The sequence below is a fragment of the Lissotriton helveticus genome, chromosome 10 (genome assembly GCF_964261635.1).
Source record: "Lissotriton helveticus chromosome 10, aLisHel1.1, whole genome shotgun sequence".
Lineage (NCBI taxonomy): Eukaryota > Metazoa > Chordata > Amphibia > Caudata > Salamandridae > Lissotriton > Lissotriton helveticus.
This window is the reverse complement of record NC_136071.1, coordinates 863174427-863196751: the sequence shown is the minus strand read 5'-3', so window position 1 is coordinate 863196751 and position 22325 is coordinate 863174427.

The following is a 22325-nucleotide window of genomic DNA, read 5'->3' as shown; positions in this document are numbered from 1 at the left end:
GAACAAGACAGGAGGCAGCAAAGACGATCGAATCTGGAGTGAACCAATCATAAGCAAGAGGCGGGAATAGAGTCGTTTTATTGATTACAGCTGGGCTTACAGACAGCACATGAGTGCTGCTAAGGCTCGACCTAAAAACCTTTTAGCCTGACCAGGGCCGGACTGGGAACCACAACCGGCCCGGCAAAGTGCTCGGCCGGCCCCCCTCCCCACTCGGGGGGTTGGAGGTGCCGCCGAGCTCGTTGCCGGGGCTGGTTTTCGGACGATTTTGGTACAGGGCCGAGCAAAAACGGCCCCCAGGGGCCCAAAATTGGCCCCCACCCGTGCGGCGCACCGGGGGATTGCCCAGTGCCCGCTATGGCCAGTCCGGGCCTGAGCCTGACCACACTCACCATTTGTTGACAGCATAATCAATCTCTTTTGCTTGCTTCTAATTCGGAAGAACTCACAATAGGTCACTTCCTGCAGTTTGTGTGGAGCACAGATTGATTAAAATGAATCACTGTCCTTCCGCTGCTCACGCTGTCATCACCCACGCTCTCAGCCACCCATGGCCACTTTCCTTGCTTGTAGCGATGTTGATCGGCTCTTTCTCATGGAGTGCAAGAGAAACAAAACAGGCACCGAAAAGTGAAATATGTGCACTCTGAGTTAATGCTGCGGTTGGATTTTCAAATAAAGATGAAGCCTTGTGCTCTCTTACAGTAATGCAATGTGTTTAATGTTACTAAACCACAATACGCATTTGGAGCAATTGAAACAGATTTGCATTTCTTCCTTCCTTTCTTTTGTGGTTTCCGAGATCCTTCCAAACATGGCTGTTCCCCCGGCTAGCGACATGAATGCTGTAATCACACACTTGCTGAGCCTGGAAGTTTAATTCAGCATGATTTCTGGTTATCCATACTATCATGTAGCCTGACGAGGAAACAGAACACAAACGCAATCTACTGTTTGACATGAAGGCAGGCAGCTGGGACTAATCCTGTGCATCCCTTTGGCACAGCTTCGAAAACTTTCAGGGAAATGCGGTTACTCGCACCCCAATGGAAGCGTACTACTGCGCGGATGGAGTACTTATTTGTTACACCATTAGCGCTATTCGCCACTATGAAGAGCAAACTTCAGAATATATCCTGCTTACACAAACCTGCATTCTTTGCCCTGAGTACAACATTCTTCGAGCATCTAACTTGTCGTTGAGGAGGGTAAAACATCGCCTATTCTGCAGACACTCACAGTAGTCCAAGATTCAATCAATTTGGTACAGGAGACATTTCACACCAGCAGGCTGAATTTACTACCACATAAAACTTGCAATTCTCCCGAATAGAAAAGGGGAAGGGGGTTACGAAAAAGATGGTGTGTGGGTTCAATGAGAAACCCTTTTGCAAAGTTTTTTCTTTCTCAGTTTTCACAAATCATATCAGTGGTTTTGACATCTAATTCAAACACTGTTATGCCAAGCAGAATAGTTTAAGGATACTGTGCAAATAATATATAAATACAAATGGATTTCTCCATCTTGAAAACAATTCAGGTAACGAAAAAAAACCCTGAAGGATTTTATAGGAAAACTCTGGAAACTGTGTTTCCTACATGTACTCACTGAGCTTTGTCGATTTTTGTGAATCTCCAAAAAGTCAAATATACTTAACCACTGAGGCCCGCAAACCATGAGTGGACTTCTGAATGTTTTAAAAATGGTAGATGAATGGTCCTCAAAGTAATCGTGGCAAGGTATAAAAGGTCAAGAATGCTCAAAGTACTGGGCCCCAGTAAAACAAAGAGTGAGGCTGGCTAGAAATAAACTAGCCTGCACTGGGGTATGGGAATCAATCGCCCCTCATGGCATTGTTCCTGCTGTCAGCACTGAAACTGGACCCTTGCTTGGGTATCAATGCTGTGCTTTCCTATCCAGTCACCTTTAGGGATGGAGAGTAGGGGCAGAGAAAATGCACTGTGGTCACTGCAGACCTCACCTTTTCCCAAGTCCACATATTATTTTTTTCAAAATTGCGTTCTAATATTAGTAGTTCTGCATTTATTAAAGGCCAAATACCTTTTTCTATCCAGCCTAAAAGGTATATATTCAAGCTTCTGGAAGTTATAAATAGTTATCAGCGAACAAAGAACAAGACCAGGGCAACAAGACTGTGAGTCTCCAATCCCCCAATCTGTTGACCAAGCTGAGTGATTCTCGGCAAATGAGTATTGCTGTGTTACTCAGTTTAGTTATGTACAAATATCACTAGAGCCTAGTAGTAGTGTACTGTACAGAATTTGTTTAGCGCTTTTTATACCAGAAGAGGCTGCAAAATGCTCTGATTTGCAACCGATTCATGGGTGCTCTCTCGGAGACAAAGGATGAAAGGGTGTTGGATTGTAAGCCTCACCTGACAAAGTTGACATGTACATCTCTTTCTTTAAAGGATTTAAGGAGCACTTAAGACCGAATAAGCCTCTTTGACAGAAAAGTCTGCAGCTTGCTCAGTGTTTTTTGTCTGGGCTGCTGCAGAGGTCACAAGTGGTTCTGCTGCATTCTTTTGCTTAAAGCCATTTCAATTGCCAGAAATTCCCCCAATGGAAAAAGGAAAGGGACATCCTTTTCAGAGAGCTGCAGACATACGCACACAACGTCAGAAACCAGGTGGCAATTATAAGTGCCCCACAAAAAAGCTAACATACTCGCAAATTATGTGTTCCACGTATGTGTACTTGCTTGAGATAGCTCAGATGGTAAATGCATCTGCTGCAAAGCTCTGTGTACAAACAGCAGAGTGGAATGTCGGTGGGGAAATGCAACCTGCCAATCTTCTAAAGATGTAAGTATTAGAAAGCTGAGTATATCATATGGCAGCTATTAACAGTGCTATGGAGCAACATGTCTCTATGTTAACAGTTGTCATGTCTCCAAGTGTAACACAGAACAACAATTTTTAATTATTACTGCTACATCTGCTGGGGGTCCATTAGGGACACTGCTCGGGGTTCAAAGAATGTACAGGAAAGATGGACTCTCTTCCTCCATAGGGTTTGTGAATGAGTGGACCATTTTTGCCTGCCTACTGCTGATGACGGTTGTGCAGCCCATCTATTTCCCCTTACACAGCTCTGCAATTAACATGCACTCTTCACTAGCTTGAAGAACACAGTCACGAACGCTTCATCAGCCCTGGGTACCACAAAAAGAGCAACACAAACACAACAATCGCATGCTCTCTCGTAGTGTCATGACAGCCTACTCTAGTGATACTTTTCCATTTATGTTTTGCTTGTATGGCTCCAGCTCACTGGAAGCCAACATTTCCAGCCCTGGGTGTTCATATAATATCCCGGCTCAACCAATAAGAGCTTAAAAGTTTCAAAACTGAGCAACTGGACTAACGTCCCCAAAACACAATTTGTTAAATGGAAACGTGAGTCAGAGCTGAAAACGTGGCGACCCTGTGACATGGAGCCACCTGATCAACCTTATGATGAATAATGTGATCACCAATGGCATCCTTGGCTTGGTTTTTCTAGTCTTTTTGCCGCTACCTCCTGCATTTTTGACTGTGTGATGGATTTCAGTGCAAGTGCTCCTTTTGTAAATTGTTATTGTGATTGGTTATTCATGATTGGCATATTTGAATTACTGGTGAGTCCCTAGTACTCTACACTTGGTGTGCCCAGGGCCTTTAAATCAAATGCTACTGGTGTGCCAGCATCACTGATTGTGCCCCGCACATGAGTACTCCTGTAAAAATATCTCAGACCTGCTACTGCAGTGTCTTCACACTCAGTTGACCGGGCCAGTGCACCCACTTGTGAGGCCCTAACCTTCCCTTTTCTTACATGTAAGGCAACCTCAGGTAGGCCCATTGTGCCTCTCCTGCACAGCAGGTCCGACACCCTTCGACGCCTGCCGATGCTTGCAGTTATCGGTCTTCATGACGCCAGCACTCATATCAACATCGTCATGGCAAGCACCAGCTTCACGTTATCATGGAGCAAATAATCAACGAGGGTGACTCCACGAACTCTTCGACGTTGCATTGCATCACCGGAACCCGCGCCTCACTGCTGATGCTGGCTAATTTCCCTGTCCTGGACTCGACACCTCTCCTCACCCTTGGCAGAAGGAAACTGGCTTCGCCTTGGCACCAACTCCTCACCTCCATGATGCTGTGCATCGTCCACAGACTTCATTTTCCAAGGTACTGTGGTTTGGGGGTCTGTGCCTGACTCTGCACACCTTGCGGTAAGCGCTGTACTTTGGATTTATGCCTGTTACAATGAAGTAATAGTCCCAGATGGAGCTATATTGTTTCTAAAGTTCTATTTTTGACATAACCCTTTTAAAAGTGATATCTTGATACATGTATGTTGGATTTTTGTCATTTTGGTCTTGTTTGGTTTAGATAAAGGTACTTTATTTTTCTAAAGTGGTGTTGTGTCCATTTGTGGTATTTTTTTGTGCATATTTAAATAGCACGAACTTGGAGCACTTTACATGAGAACCATATTTACATTACATATTCAGGCATGGGGAGATTAAGTGATTTGCCCAGAATCACAGGATGTGGACGCGACCCCGAGCCTCGAGCCCTGGTCTCCAGCACCAAAGTCGGCAGTCTAGCCGACGGACCTGTGTTACTGTGTGTTTGGGGTTCAAATAATTTACATATTGACTTTGGGATAAGCCTCTTTGCTTTTGCCTAGCTACCAACGGCGTGAGCAGGGGTTATCAAAAGTGTGTGTCCCCTTTACCCTGACTAGATGCAAGGGTCCCTACTTAGACAAAGGTGTATACATCTGACAATTAGAGACCCCATTTCTAACAACCAACATGATGTGCTTTCTGAAATATCGCAAACCCGGGATACTGCTACCACATAGTGTCTTCTGCCCACCACTTCCAGTATGGAATATTGACCTAGTGTTGCTTTTGTCTGGGTTTGTTGGACATCTGCCAACAATGCAGAAATGTGGCACCTTTTCCTCACAGGGCAGACCTGCTGCCTGGCAGCGCCATTGTCTCAATTATAAAGGGGCTTGTCTGAAAAAAATCTGCAAACAGTAGATGTTGCAGAATAAAGGTAAAGTCCTGCTTGGCTAAATAATCATAAGGTTCCAAAGGGGAGGCCAATTGCATGGCAAATGCTTGTTAACATTTGTCATCGCCACAGCTGGGCAATCCCTATGGGAAGTTGCAAAACATCAGTTCAGTTCAGTTGCAGACATGTTGTGAACTATAGGTGGAGTTTTAAAAACACATGTAAATTATATTATATTAGTAATCACAATTATGAAAGAAGGAACATGACTCAATACCGTCCGAAGCAGCAGTCACTTCTTACCTGGCTCATTCACATGCTGTTGCTGTGTTACATAAAAAAAACAATGATTAGTAATAGCAGCACAGGAAGCACACGTAACAAAACGTTCACACAAATCTGCACGCTCAGTGACCATACCCTTCCTATAACCCCATCGTCCCTCGCTAGAATCCTACCATGACTCCGGGTTCATGATCACACTGAGGTGCCCTCAAAGTTAAGAAAATTGTCCATTCACAGAGATGCACAATGTTTGGTCGCTAATTCAGATCAGGCGATGTATAAAGCCACACCCTGGCCCACATCCTTGCAGCATGAAAGTTTGCAGAGGATGTTGTAGGGCAGGGAATTATTTTTCCCTGGGCAATCAGGAAAGCTTTTAGCTACCTGAGTGGAACTGAAAACTGGCACAGTGTGCAGGCACCTTTTTGCCTTCGGTTTTATAGTTGTATTTAAACTATGCAAGATCCTCAACTGTGCAAATCTGGTGGAAGGTTGAGAAAAAAAAATTAAATTTGCAAAGTGCATAGCTTCACAATTTCAATGTCCGAAGATGTAATTTAAAAAGAACTTGTGATTAATAATAGGTAGAATATCAACATGCAATAAACAGGAATTGCCGTCGTCATCTCCTGAAAGTGCTGCTCCTGCAGCTTCTTCGACATCTGTGGGCAGTGGTGAAGATCACCAGAAAAACGGCACTGAAAACAGTAAGCATATGTTAAAAAGAGAAGTCACACAAATCTTCTTGCTGTATTCTGTCGTATTGTGGAATTTGTAGCGCTTCCCACCCATGGCAAGGCCACAACTAAAGTGCCCCTATTTGCCAGTGGCCTGGAACCTTTTTAGAAAGCATGGCTGATTGGATGTGGAATGTACTTTGATCTACATAGGAGCTGTTGGGTGAGGTGCTTGAGGGCTAAAGGCATGCTTCAAACCTGATGTGGTGAACGCCCCTGCACATTAGCATGATGTGTAGCAGAGCTTCTGAAAACAGACACAGGCAGCAAACACCTGCCATTTTTAGAAGTGATTAGTTACCTAAGGTTGAGACCATTGTATACGCATATTATGTGGGTAGGTGGAATACATCAGGGACTATGTTATACAGAGTAGCCCAAGAAGTTCCAGAGACCCAACTACTAGTGAAGCAAACTGGGGCACGAGCCTCACAACCACTTGAGGTAATGTTAACCACAGTATAAGAAGTCCTGTTTGTAGGGAGAAGTGGACTGAAATATATAGGTAGCTATGCAACACAAGGGCAGCTGGGTGTTGTTTACACCAAATGAGAAAATCACAGGACGAGTAAATCTAGATAGGAATGTATGTAAGACTGGTATTCTGCAAAATTAATAAAATGATTCCAAATTTTTGAAATAACAGTTGAAGCAGCAACGGAAATTGATAAAAAGAACTAAAGCCATGCAGATTTGTAAGGCCAGTGATAGTGACTGCTCTTATATATACACATCTCATGAGTAGACCAGAGCACAATTAGTATGATTTTTTTTGCAATGTTGGAAATGACTCTTTTTGCAGGTTCACCCCCAGACTTTTTGCCTTCCTTCCCCCCTTTTTGCTGAACCCATTCTTGCTGGCTTTAGGATTCTGCGCACTTTACCACTGCTAACCAGTGCTAATGCACATGCTCTGTGCTTAAAATATGGTACCATTGCTATATGTGCCCAGAGCCAGTACATCAAATGATAGTAGTGGGACTAATGCACTGACTGTTCCACCCACTTCAGTAGCCCTTTAAAAATGGCTAATGCCTGCTACTGCAGAGCCTGTGCGTGCAGTTTAAACTGCCATTCAACCTGGCCAGTTACCCTACTTCCCAGGCCCAAACCTTCTCTTTTATCACATATCTCATCCCTGAGGTAGGCCCTAAGCAGCTCCCTGGGCAGGGTGCAGTGTATTTAAAAGGTAGGATGGACTTTTGAGTTTTACATGTCCTGCTAGTAAAAAACTGTTACATATGTTTGTCACCACTTGGAGGGTTGACATTGGGATTGCCTTAAAACAACTTTTAAGTGTAACTTCCAATTGGGAAGGGATAGAGATTTGGAGTTTGGTGTCTCTGGATTCACAATTTAAAATCACAACTCTTGGTGCAGTCAGATTTTAAATTGTAAGTCTGAAAATGCCACTTTTAGAAAGTTACTATTTTCTTAATTTAACCATTCTGCGCCTCTGCCTGTCTCTGAATACACATCTGGGTTGGGTGAGTGCTGGGCTTTAGCATTCCCTCTCAACAGTCAAACAAAGGGAGAAGGAGTGTGATATTTGCATCTTGATGGCCCGTCACCAGCCTGATGGGCTTTTCTGAGTTAGATTGGGAGAGAAAACTGACACTTACACTTGATAGGGCTGTGCCTCTCCCCACACAAAGAGCTGCATACCCCCGTGTAGTGAGTCTGGAGCCAGGGCTGGAAAGGCAGTGACATTGTGATCTTCAAAGGCCTCTTTGAAGTCTCCCTACTTCAAAGGTACATTTCGGTATAACTACTGGACCCATGACACCACCAAATCAGAACGTTGCTGGAACCAAGAACTGGTGTGCTGTAGGAGAGTCTGCCACTTTGCTAGCTGCATTGGTGTGTGGTCTGCTGCCTGCTGGTTAATATGCTGTAGGTGGGATTGCCAATTTGCTACCTGCTCCGCTGATTTGGCCTGCTGCCTGCTTCTTCTTTCCTGGGAGTGAGAAGCACTGAACCTGTTCTTACATCCTTGAACCCAAGTTTATCCCGGGCTTGCTGGCTTGCCTCCTGTTCACTGAAGTCTCATGGTCATAAAATACTTCAAGTAGTTCTGCTGGTGATGCTGGACATGTACTCCATCCACAGGCACTTTTTCAGTAGGACCTGCACGGGTCCTGTACCTGACCTACCTTCTATCGCGGTCGGCCTGAAACTTTTGATTTACCCCGGTCTAGCACAACCTCAAGTAATCTTTTAGCACTATTGACTTCTAAGCACTTTTAGATATAATCTTTAAAAAATCATATCTTGGCTCCTACTGATTGAATAATTGTTGTTTTAGTCTTGTTTTACTCAGATACATATTCTTTATTTTCCTAAACTGGTGTGGAGTTTTTTTGTCATGTTTTCACTGTGTCACTGTAATTCAAGTGTTGCCAATTTTTTTTACACATTGCCTCTTAAGTTAACCCTGACTGCTCTGTGCCAAGCTACCGGAGGGTGATCACAGGTTAATTTAGGTTGTGTGTCTGACTTACCCTGATTAGGATTGTGGTTTCTGCTTGGACAGGGTGTATACTCTGCCACCCAGGGACCTCAATTTCCAACAGGCAAGTTAAGCGAAGAGCCCAAAGATTACGTAGAATTATGGTCTAATACACGAATTGTAGCGTTCAGCATTTTGCACTATTTTTAGAGGAAAATTAGTTACTGTGTCCATTTTTGATGCAAGGATGAATGAAAGACTTTATTTAGTTACTTTCAAGAAATCATAAAAGCACCACAAAAACATGTTACCGGAGAAAATATAACCACCTTTCAAGCAATCATAACACCAATAAAAACACAGAAACTGGCAAAATATAAGCACCAGTTAGCACATTAAATACAAATATTCAATTAAAATGTCATTGAATTATGCAAGTGTACAGCATTTATCAACAAACATTTCACGGACAAGCAAATTTCACTGCTAGCCAACATAAGCAAGTAATAAATTGCTGGTTTGTGCTGATGAAATCTATACCGTTTTAGAACTGGCAACAAATATTTTCATGGTTCATAATATTTGCAGAATAAGATAAAATGGGTCAGCGACTGATGTGACACCGCATCACAGTAGCAAATTAAAATAGAAGCAGAATCATACTGGCCCAATGGTAAACACCAGTGTCTACCAATTGAACTCATCCTGTTACTCAAGATTTCACAGACAAACTGGCAAATCATTACACGGACAAAGCAGACACGTTGGAATCGTACTTAAAACAGAAACAAAGCACCAGCACTAACCCTTGTACAAAACAACAATCAAGCCTTTCTGTTCCTTCCAACACATCTCACACGATGAATTTATGGACCTGGTCAAAGCAATCAGGCCTGCCGGCAGCCCTTCTGACCCCTGTCCGCCACAAACTTTCAAGACAATTCTTTTAACAACCTCTGCTGCCACTCCAGTAAGAAGAATCATGAACAATTCCTTAACTACTGGAATATTTCCAGAAGAACTCAAAAAATCATACATACACCCTTTACTGAAGAAAACAACAAACTTGGACCCGCAGAACCCTGACAACTACAGACCCATTACAAATGGACCGTTCCTGGGCAAACTGATAGAAAGAGCAGCTTTCGCCCAGATGTCACAATTCATTGAAGCGAATGACATACTTTCAGACTTCCAAACAGGATTCCGTCCGGGAAGAGGCCCTGAATCTGCCCTCCTTGCCATCTGGGATGACTTAAGGAATACAGTTGACCGCAACGGGGTTGCTGCGCTACTCCTCTTGGATCTCTCAGCTGCCATTGACACGGTTGACTATGACACTCTGAAACAAAGAATCTATGAAGCCGGCATAGAGGGAACTGCTTTAGACTGGATAGCGTCCTACCTTCAAAACAGAACTAATGTCATCCATACCCTATCTTTCTCGTCCAAACCATACTCCACAAAAGCAGGGGTCCCTCAAGGTTCTATCATCTCTCCCATGCTTTTCAACATCTACATAAAGTCATTACCAGTACTGATCAATAAATTTCACCTCACTTGCTATAACTATGCAGATGACACGCAAATACTGCTTCAACTGAAATGCCCCAAAGACATTGGAAAATCACCAATTTTCAGCTGTCTCAGAGCCGTGGATCAGTGGATGACCTGGAACCATCTCAAATTGAATGCTTCAAAACCTGAAATCCTCATGTGTGGCGTTCGGAACCATTATAACCCGCTTGCCGCATGGCCTGATGAACTGAGATCACTGCCTAAAGTATCAAAGGAAGTAAGATACCTCGGAATGACCATGAACTCCAAGCTGTCGATGAATGCCCAAGTGGATAAACTAGCAAGATCAAGCTTTGCTACTATAAAAACGCTGTGACTATTTTTCCCTCATTTGGGATTTCCACACAAGGTCCAAGCTACCATCTCCCTTGTTCTGTCCAAACCCGATTACGCCAATAGCCTCTACCACGGATCACCTTTAACGACTATGAAAAGACTACAATGGATTCAGAACTCGGCTGCCAAACTACTCTTACATATCAAACCGCGAGACCACATCTCCCCTGCCTTGAAAGCCCTGTATTGGTTACCGGTTGCCAGAATATCGACGTTCAAGCTGCTTTATATCACCCACAAAGCAATACATGGAATGGGACTGCTCTTCATCAGGAATAAAATCACCAAACACATTCAAAAAAGGAACCTTCGCTCTAAAGGAGCATCTCGCCTCAAAATCCCACCATACAAGAATAAACAGGGAAACATCCTTTACAACGCAACTTTTACCACGCAGTGCCTTTACGACGCAACTTTTACAACGCAAACCATTACAACGCATTGCGCTGGGGGGCGCTCTAGGATAGGGACTAGATTTCATTTACTATCCAACACCTTCCCTAGTGTCCACGGGGACTGGAGTTGGAATAGTAAATGAAACTATTCACTATCCAGCACCCCAAAGCGCTATGGGTTGTAATGGTATGCGATGTAAAAAACGCTTTGTAAAAGCATGCGATGTAAAAGCATGCGTTGTAATGTCATACATCCGAAAAAACCATGGGTGGCACATACTTCTCTGTTCAAGCAGCCAAACTATGGAACTCTTTACCCCCCAACATAAGGTCCACCGACAACAACCTTATCTTCAGAAAACTACTTAAGATTTGGCTCTTCCCCACATAAGCACCATACGCAAACATAAATTTACAGCATATCCCTCTGTATACTAACTTTTTTTTCACTATAGAAATGTACCTATCTTTGTGTATTACTTTGTATAAACATGTAAAATAATTATGTTGTTGAGAGAAAAAATAATAATAATAAATAAATAAAAATCATCTTTGGTCTACATGTACATACTTCCATTGTGCATCTATGTACCTTCCATGTACTTGGATCTGTGTGTCTGTTACTTTTCTCCTGAAAAAGCATATCCAATGCACTACCCTATTTCTCATCCTGTGCCTCTATCAACATCTTTAATCTACTTATACTTACCTCCTTTATGTATTTATATACTTTCAATGTAATTATGGATCTATATATTTATCACTTTCTTCTAATTTAGCATTTCCAATGCACTACCCAATTTCTCAGCCTATACTTCACTCAATATATCTTCTAGCCCAACCTTTCTGACTCATCTCAAACTTCTTCTACTACTCCTTCAAATGCACTACCATATCTCTCATCCTATACATCTATCAATATATCCCCTACATCCACTCTCTCATTTATCCCAAACCCCATACCACTACTATGATTGACAAAATAACCCTTTCTAGACTCTCTGTTATGTTAAAATTATTTTTAGAGCGCACTTTCACCAGGCGGTTTCATGGCGCTGTGAATGGGGGGCACCAGAGGGATGAAAGGAGGGCATTGCGTTACTCATAGGCCTGACAGAACAGCAGAGTTTTCAGATGGGATCTGAAGTGGGTATAGGGTGTAGTTAATCTAAATTCCAGGGGGAGTGAGTTCCAAAAGAGGTGGGCAAAAAAAGAGAATCTAAGACCACCATGTTTCTTACGTTTGAAGGTGGGGGTGGTAAGCAAAGCCAAGTGGGAGGAGCGAAGATTGCGAGAGGGGAGATAACGGTGGATCAAAGAGGAAATGAAAGCTGGGCTAAGGCCGGCCAATGCTTTGAAGGTGATGCAGCCTAATTTGAATTCGCAGCGTTTGGCCACCGGGAGCCAGTGAAGACTCTTAAGCAGGGAGCGGACATGGTGGTGTCTAGGTTGGTGAAAGATGAGCCTTGCGGCCTGGTTCTGCACCAGTTGCAGACGACGGAGCTGGTAGGCAGGGATGCCAACGTAAAGTGAGTTGGCATAATCAATGCAGGAGATGACCAGGGCCAGAAGAGCAAGAGTTAAGGCCTCCGTGGTTAAGAATCTAGAGATCTTTCGAATTCTGCAGAGGTGGAAAAAGCAGGATGACACCACTGCACTAAACAGGGGCTTCATGGATAGGTCTTAGCAGATTATAACCCCCCAGGCTTTTTGCAGATTCTGCAGGACTTGTTTAAAAATGCAGGGCGCGCTAGATTACACTGACCTGAACCGCCCTCTGCACGTCAGAAATGGCAGGCTTCAAGTATGAGGGAGCTCTAGGTCATGTGACTGTCCGAGCACACCTCCACCGAGCCCTGCCAGCTGCGAGTGATATTGCCGAAGTACAACGCACATCACCCTCCACAACAATCAGGGTAGGGGCCCTGCGCTGGAACGGGGTGAGAGCTCCCCTTCAGAGCAGAAGAGTGCGAGGGTTGAAGTTTCTGAGCATAGAAGGTACATTTTTGCAAACTGGGCAGAGCGAAGATAAAATAAATGTTTAAAAATGCAGGCCGCGCTAGATTACACTGACCTGAACCGTCCGCTGCGCATCAGAAATGGCAGGCTTGAAGTAGGGGGAGCTCTAGGTCATGTGACCGCCCGAGCACACCTCCACTGAGCCCCGCCAGCTGCGAGTGATATTGCCGAAGTACAACGCACGTCACCCTCCACAACAATCAGGGTAGGGGCCCTGCGGTGGAACGAGCTGAGAGAGCCCCTTCAGGGCGGAAGAGTGCATCATCTGACACCTCTTTTACTATACCAATCCCCTAAAACAAACCTTTCTAAACTCTTTCCTCCCCTCCAGAACTCCTTTTTACTCATCCAAAAGCCTCCTCCTATTGCTAAGACCTAAAAAAAATTTTTTTTTAAATCTTTCACTCTTTTATCCCTCCACTGCCCTTTTCAATCGAAATTAACAGACTAACATGTTCACTTCTCAAATTCCAAATTAAACTATACTAATATACAACCCAAATAACTGAATACCATATACACAACTCAAATTACTTCATATATATATATATTTTTTTACTATACTAATTTTCAACAGTAATCCTTTATGGGTTCCGGAGTGGCATGCTACTCGCCAGAAAAGCAATACAACACCATCAGGGGTAATAAGTGCTATATGAATGCAAGGTATAGAGTCAATATATCGAGTTTTTATTATCGACTAGACATAATATCGAGTAAAAAATATAGAATAGACATAATATCGACTAGACAGAATATAGACTACCAAAATATCGACTAGAAAATTTTAATATTGAATAAAATGGACATAAAATCGAATCAAAAATATAGAATGGACATAATATCGACTAGAGAGAATATAGACAACAAAAATATCGAATTTAAGGTAAGTTAATGATAATTTTTAATATTTGTGTAATATAATTCTGTAGCGGGTTGTGGGTTTATAGGGGAATAGGGTGGGAAGTAATTTAATTATAATTAATTAAATATGTTATTTTACTGATTGGTATTTATTTAAAATTAATTGTCAATTAATTATTAATTGGTAATTAATTAAAATATAATTGGTAATGAATTTTAATTGATAAATATGTTAATTTTAGTAATTTGTTTTCTGTAGCGGGTTGTGGGTTTATAGGGGAATAGGGTGGGAAGTAATTTAATTATAATTAATTAAATATGTTATTCTATTTATTGGTATTTATTTAAAATTATTTGTCAACTAATTATTAATTGGTAATTAATTAAAATATAATTGGTAATTAATTTTAATTGAATAATTGATAAATATGTTAATTTTAGTAATTTGTTTTATGTAGTGCGTTGTGTGTTTATAGGGGAATAGCTTGGGAAGTAATTTAATTGTAAGTAATTACATTTTTTAAATATTTTTATTTGTGTCTAGTTTTTTATTATTTTTATATTGTAAATTAATTTATTGGTAATTGGTAAATAATTAGTATTAGTAGGTAATTTTTATTATTAGTTAATTTGTATTTGTAATTTTAATTGATTAATTATTATATTTTATAAAATTGTTAAATATTTTAATTAATTTGTAATTGGTATTAATATTTATGTCATTTATATTTATATATGAAGTATTTACTTTCCCTACTATTGCACTCACTGGAGTGGGAATGTACTTTTTAACCCTACGCTATCCAACGCTTTCCCTACTGTTGCACTCTGGAGCAGGAATAGTAATTTTTACCCCTACGCTATCCAACGCTTTCCCTACTGTTGCATTCACTGGAGTGGGAATAGTAATTTTTACCCCTACGCTATCCAACGCTTTCCCTCCTGTTGCACTCTCTGGAGTTGGAATAGTAATTTTTATCCCTACACTATCCAACGCTTTCCCTACTGTTGCGCTCTCTGGAGTTTGAATAGTAATTTTTACCCCTACGCTATCCAACGCTTTCCCTACTGTTGCACTCACTGGAGTGGGAATAGTAATTTTTATCCCTACGCTATCCAACGCTTTCCCTACTATTGCACTCACTGGATTGGGAATAGTAATGTTTATCCCTACGCTATCCAACGCTTTCCCTACTGTGGCACTCTCTGGAGTAGGAATAGTAATTTTTATCCCTACGCTATCCAGCGCTTTCCCTACTGTTGCACTCACTGGAGTGGGAATAGTAATTTTTACCCCTACGCTATCCAACTCTTTCTCTACTGTTGCACTCTCTGGAGTGGGAATAGTTATTTTTACCCCTAAGCTATCCAATGCTTTCCATACTGTTGCGCTCTCTGGAGGGGGAATAGTAAATTTAACCCTCTCGCTATCCTACGGAAAAAATATTGTATATGTTTTGTTAATAATATGTATATATATATATATATATGTGTGTTTAAAATTGAAAAAAATAAATAAAAGTTACATTAATTATTTATTAATTTTAAGTTTATTTAAGTATTTTAAGTATGTTTAAATTAATTATATTTATTATTATATTAGTTTTAAATTAGTTTTAAGATATTTAAAAAATTCGATATTTTGACTGTCTATATTTTTTCCTATCGATATTTTGGAGTCGACATTTTTGTACTTACCTGTTTGTAGATAGGAAGTCGATAATCTGGCATTCAATATTTTTACCTCGATATTTTGGCAAGTCGATATCTTGACAGTCGATATTCTGTCAGTGATCCGAACGCAAATCTTTCTTACCCTTTTATCCCTCCACTATCTTTCTCACTCCAAGTAACTGACTAATATCCACCACTGAAATTACTTCATATTTCACCATATTAATTCACCACTAATCCTTTGTAGGCTTCCTGAATCGCATGCGTCAACAAGCGCTATATAAATACAAACCTTTGTCCTCCTCTATACTTCTGCTATCATTCCAAATCCAAATAACTGACTAACCTATCCAACACTTAAAATGTACTTGCATGTTTCACTATACTAATTCAACACTAATCCTCTATGGGTCCCGGAGTAGCGTGCTACTCGCAGAAAAAGCGCTTTGATGCCTCGTCAGGGGTAGTAAGTGCTATATAAATGCAATTACAATACAATACAATACAATAGGCGAAATGTTGTCAGCAATAATCTTTACCGAGCGTCTTTTCTAAAAAAAAAAGGTAAGATCTGATTCCATCACTTTTGGGTTAATCTCATAGCCTCTCAATGTGGGTTTGCCCATTTCCAAATTAACAGCAGAGAGTGTCTTGAAATACTTTTTAACCCTTATAGCATGTCCCTTGCTAATCAAATGAGGCAAGGAAAACAAGTCTAGCCCAGCAAGGGCTTCTGCAGTTTTTTCCCACATATCTCAAGCAAGGTATCTTGTGGCCTTGATCGCCAGCTAAACAGTGAATTATGACCTCTCGATTCAATGAGGCATTCTGGTTTCCTCATAATGAAAGGCAAAGAAGGAGTGGGGCAAGTTTAATGTGATCTTCAATGTAGGTGATGCTCAGATCCTTGTACATAAAAATGTGGGAGCTGAATAGAGAAAGACCTAATAAGCACTGGCAAAAACAATTTTTTACCTGCTGGAGTTTAGAAAAGTTTGGTAGTCACACATTGCTGTGCCATAGCTCATAACTGGCACCCATTTATGCTTATATATTTCAATAAGCGAGCATGCAGGTCTGCCCTCAATATCCTTGCACATTCAAATACAGCCCAAACCAAATGATTACATATAAAACATCTGATGGAGATGCATGTAGCCAGCTGCTTTGTAAGCCAAAGACTACATCCAAATATGGGAAGTCATTAACCCTTTGTGAAGGACTGAGGGACTTAAACTCATAAGATTCTTTTTTTATTTTAAAGTAAAACCCATACGGTGCTTTTTTGATTTTAAAGTATGGCTTTATTTTCATTCAAGAATTGGTAATTCAATGCTTCTTTCTTCTTCCTTCTTCCAGGTGTCGAGGAATCCCGACTTCACAGTTTGGACAGGCCCTCAGGAAAAGTGGTGGGTCCTTGCATATGTTATACTTTTTTCTATAATAAGGAAATGAGGGGTGGGGGGGCGGCGAGGGTTGCGGAGGAACAGCTGGTGATTAAATGTAGACCCAACATCAACACCATGAGTTTCTATTCAAAATTGTTTGTAGTATCTACTTACTTCACTAGGTAACTGCTTCTGCTTGAACAGTTGTAAGAAGCGTAACACCCTTTAGTGGAGAAATTACGTTCAAAGGCTCAAATTCAAGCATTAGTGATAGAAATTGTGTGCGATCAACCAGTGCAGACAAGAGGTTCTTTGTAACCCTGTCCCAATTCCACCCACCACCTGCTATGACCCTCCGGCCTCCCTTCTCCCCAGGATACGGCTGCATACCTGGCTAAGCCACGTCCTTCCTGGAATGTGGCTGGATGGGGCAGGGGGCCTCTCTGCTCCTTCCCATCCGTTTCCCAGGTAAGCAGGGTGCAGCGCCGACTGGTCCTCTGGATGAGGGAAGGACCCGCCAGTGTTCGCCTCTTTGGTTCACGTCACACGGAGAACAATTCTTCTTCCTTGGTCTGATTATCAATGCTTTAACACCTTTGTGTTATCATTTACCAGGAGGCTCCAACTAGACTCTGTGTCTCTGTGTTGTTCTTTCCGCCAAGCAAAACAATAATCGGTGTCTGGAGTACATACTTGGCAATGTGAGGCTCAGTCCGGCCTCTTCCGGTCAATGAAGGGCAAAGATGAGCCCATCTTGGCCTAGTCTTCACCTAGGGCCAGCCTGGCTGCATCTTGTGCTACAGGGCATGACAATTCACTTTATGGCAGGGATGGCCCCACCTCCAGACAGCAGTAGAGCAGAGTCTGGTTCTTGTAGCACTTATTCGGACCTCTCTTCCGGTTACCGTGTCCCACGCTGCAGGAGATGACAATGTGCTTTATAGTGCGGATGGCCCTCTCCTCCAGCTAGCATGTCCCATGCTGTGGGAGATGTGTAGTGTAGTCCAAATGGAGGGAAAAGCTGAAGCACAGTATAGGAACCAGCTTTGAGTGCTTCAGATAAAATCCGCTCTTTCAGAAGTAAAGTTGTAAAGTTTACCAAAATTCTTCTAGGTGTTGTTCTATTAGTATGTTTTGTGAAATGATCCCAGCCTCCAGGTCAAAGGAGTCAATAGTCGGAATAAACTCTTTTAACAAACCTATAAAGAAGCTTATAATATTATCAACCTCCAGACCGTCTGGGACATTAAGCACTTTGATATTGTTACACCTGCTATTAATTTCTAGGGCTTCAATTTTATCCATCATAGATTTTACATCACTTTTAAAGGATTGGATTTCAGCCTGATTTGCTTCTACTTCCTTATTTAGAGCCTCGGCAGTTGCTTCTATCAGACAAATCCTCTCTGTGATAGCGTAGGCTTTCACCTCCAATGCTTCACAAGTGTCTTGGAGTTTTGCCTGATTCCTTTCCGAGATAGCAAATTTACTCCTGATCTCCGAAGTAAGATTCCCTAGCATCTTTATCAATTCCGATTGATTGGAAGTATTCAACTCACAAAGGATATTCTAATTAATATCAGGAGATAACTGCTTGGAGTCCTGAGGAACTTCTTCTGAACACATTGCCTGATCTTCGGTCCCAGCACTTAAAACTTGAAATCTATTTGACGATGGGAAATTCAAATCAGATTCTTGTCCGGTTGCAGTTTTTTCTCCTACTCCTTTATTGGCCATTTGAGGATCTGCAATTCTCCCAATATGAGGCACAGCTTGAGATGACAGCTGGCTCACTAACCGAGGTGTATTTGCTTGACAAGATTGCTGATCTAACGGGAGCACTTTGAAGACGGTTCTAAGGGAAGGGATTATTTTCAATTGAATAAAGTCCTTCCACGGCTGTATCGCAGGGGATATAGAGGAGGATTGCGATATATCAGAATTAAGAGAAGTCTTACCCCCTGTTTTCTTGTTCTGTTTTTTCACAACCGCTCTTCCAGTCCTGGGCACGGGTAGAACCCCAGCAGAAGGGTCTAAATATTTTCCCAGGCCCAGAAATTTAATTTCTTAAAGTATATCGACTAGGGGCCTCACTCCCCTTCCCTTCCATTGGAGCGACAGCTGCCATAGTTTGCACTAGAGGAACCTTAGAGTCAGTAGCAGTATAAAGATTAGCTGCTGTTGTGGGAAGAAATATAGCTGGCCTGTGTGAAACCCCCAAACCCACTTTGCCCTTTTTAACCAATATGATTCAATGGTTTGGGTTGAGCGATCATTTTGTTAGAGCCATTAACAATATCTATAAAATGCCCAATGCAAGACTCATTATTAATGGCAATCTTTCTAACTCAAGTAAGCTAGAACGGGGGATGAGACAGGGGTACCCGCTGTCCCCTTTATAATTCAATACGCATATAGAACCCCTGGCTTGTAGCATTAGGGCTAGTAATACTTTTACGCCTTTCAGATGGGAGGGTTGGGAGAAAAAAATCGCAGTGTATGCAGATGACTTGATGATCTTCTTCAGTGATTCCCCTGCTATCTTACCCTGTCTGGAGAAATTACTGATAGAATGTGGAAGGTTCTCAGGGTACTTAATTAACTCTCAAAAGACAGAGATAATGACTTGGAACACACCTGTAAGCACAGTTACATCAAAACAGCAAATCCACTATCTTGGTTTCCAAATCACTCATGATAGGACTAAGACTGCCTTGGTAAATTTAGACCTTAAACGGAAAGAAATGGCTTTATTGTTAAATTCCTTGAACAGTCTTGCATTATCTATTTTAGGTCGATCCAATCTAATTAAAATGCCAATCTTACCAAAATTCACTTTTATTTTTAACACAATCTTTTGATCAGCCAGCTCTGAAAAAAGTAAAAGGGTTCATAAATAGCTTTCTTTGGGCTAATAAGAGGGTGAGGATTGCATGGCGGAAGCTGAGATGCTCAAAGGTTGAGGGGGTATTGCTAGTCCGACATCCACTTCTAGTGTCTTGCCTTTCAACTGAAGAACATAAGACCTCTTCTATTCAATTCCTCCTGTTTTCATCCTCTGTTGCCAGCCATGTCTAAAAATACCCTGCAATGCCCTGGATGTCTCTTTAAGTTTCGTCACCCAAAATATTTAAAGAAAATCAAACTTACGTTTTTAAGTTCGGCCTGTGAAGTTTGGTTTCAATTTAGGAAGATCCTAAAGATTTCTTATTATAGTGCAGGGACCCCCATTTGCAATTCCCCGGGTACCGCAATCTGCTTAAAAGACAGTCTATCCTCCATATTACAGGAGGAAAATATTTTGAGTTGGGGCCAACTGCTTCAAGGGAATAAACTCCTCCCGTGGGACGTGCTGTTTAATTCGAAGCACCAAAGACTTGCAAGATTTAAGTTCTAGCAGCTATCTAGTTGGCCCTCACATTTAGACAAAGAAGAAGAAGCTAATGTAGAACATGAACTTTATCTAACGCGGTCACTTATTTCAATGAAAGGAGGTGTCTAAATGGTATTGGCTTTTAATCAAGAGTGAACCCCCTTCAGTACCTATGGAGGAGTCCTGGAGGAAAGACCTGCCTTCGACCAACTTAACACACTTATGGCAAGTATCAATGCGCACTTTATGGAATGTGGTCAAAGCTGCCATTTGTTCACACTCCACAGGGCATACTGGTCCCCAAAGAAGTTGGCAAAATTGTGAGGCGTTCGTCGAAAGGTTTGTCCGAAGTGCGACTCTGATGTTGCGGATGACTTGCATATGTTTTTGCAGTGTCCTTCTATCCAGGACTTGTGGGAGGAAATAGGTAAGACTGTTTTGGAGGTTCTGGGGCAAGAGATAAAGGTAAGCTTAAGTTTAGTTATATTTGGGGTCGTACAAGAGGAGTTTGCTAGTTATAATTTGTTTAATTCACAGGCTTCTCTTTTATTTGTGCTGATCCTTCTGGCCAGGCATGAAATTTGCCTAAAATGGATCACACCACAATCACCAGTAGTGTTAGAGTGGGTTGCTTTGGTTAATAAGTTCATAAATTGGATCTGGCTAGCTCAGCAAGGAAAAGATGTAAAATATGGAGGAAGTGGCAGATTGGGAGAATAGGGTTTGATACCATTTATCTTCTTATTATGCGGTTTGACTTTACACATTCACAAAAGTCCAATGATTATTAAATAAGTGAGTGTAAAGAGAGTGCAAAATGTATCCACCCCTTACACTTATCTCCATTAGAATCCTGGCAACTGGTTTCATTGGATCCCGAGAGGACATAGCAACCTGAAGGTATCATCAAATATTTACGGGGACCCACAAATAAACCCCTGGTTTGCTTAAAGATTTCTCACTTATTTATGTTAAATGAGGGGGAAAAGAAAACCAGGGCCACAGGTTTTCTTTTCCAAACTCAAGTCTATTCCACAAATGGGACCCACGACGGCTCGCCTCATCAGCACGACAGTGAATGAGTCAAAACACCCCGCATTCCAGAACGCCCAACAAAATGACCCAGGTCCATTCCAAGATTTCATTAACAACATTTAAAGAAACTCATCCTTCTCATAGAAGTATTACAATACACTCATACTACAAGATAGCAATGAGCTTTATAGAGCAGATGGCCGACGCCTTCAAACAGCAATGGAGCAATGAAGTCTGAACCTTGTAGCGCCTGCCTGGCCCTCTTCTCGCTTAGCTCGCAAGGATGCATTTTGATGTAAAAAACAAAATCAGAAAACTACCATGCCTTGAACAACAGCTACTTGTGTTAAGTTGTTTTGCATTTTTCTTGTGGTCTCGCAATAACATTTGTTACCTGAATAAAGTCTAAATTACGAGCCATGGTTTAACTACACGATTGGCAGGCATTTCACGTGCAATCATAAAGTGAAATGCCGGAAATTACAAAAGATTACACCGGTGTAAACAACATTGCACCTGGGCCTATAACTGAGTGAGGTAAGAAGTGAAAGTACAATCAATGTTGGAAATTCTGAACAGAAACTAATTAACATTTAAAGACTCAAATTGCAATGGAGACAAACTTTACTGCATGGTTCACAAGCCAAGTCCTTCTCATACGCCTGAAGGCTCCCAAAAGAGGGTGAGCACCAGTCAGGCAAACTCAAGTTAGATCATGGCTCAAACCAAAGCTAGGTTGGTACCCTGCACAAGCAAGGGTGAGACACAAAGGAGCTGGCAATATGCTGTCCTGAAACAACTGATTTGCCTGGCGTGTTGTAGTAACCTACTGTCCTTGCCTCTTCATGCAATCCAATACTCTCTTTTACATCCTTTATGATTTTTACACAGGAGGAAACCTCTTCCCCATTCCCCTTCCAAAATGTCCTCCCAAACATTTTCCATTTCCACTATCGGACTACACCCAGCTCTTTGCACCCTTTTCTTACCCTACCAATAGATTCTTATGCTAGGAGACCGTAAAAACCCAGCCAACTATCGCCTGATTGCACTCATTGATGCTGAAGGGAAATATTACGCGTCACTGGTGCTAAACGATCTCATAAAATGGTCTGAAGCCAACAACAAAATACCGGTAAATCAAACAGGGTTT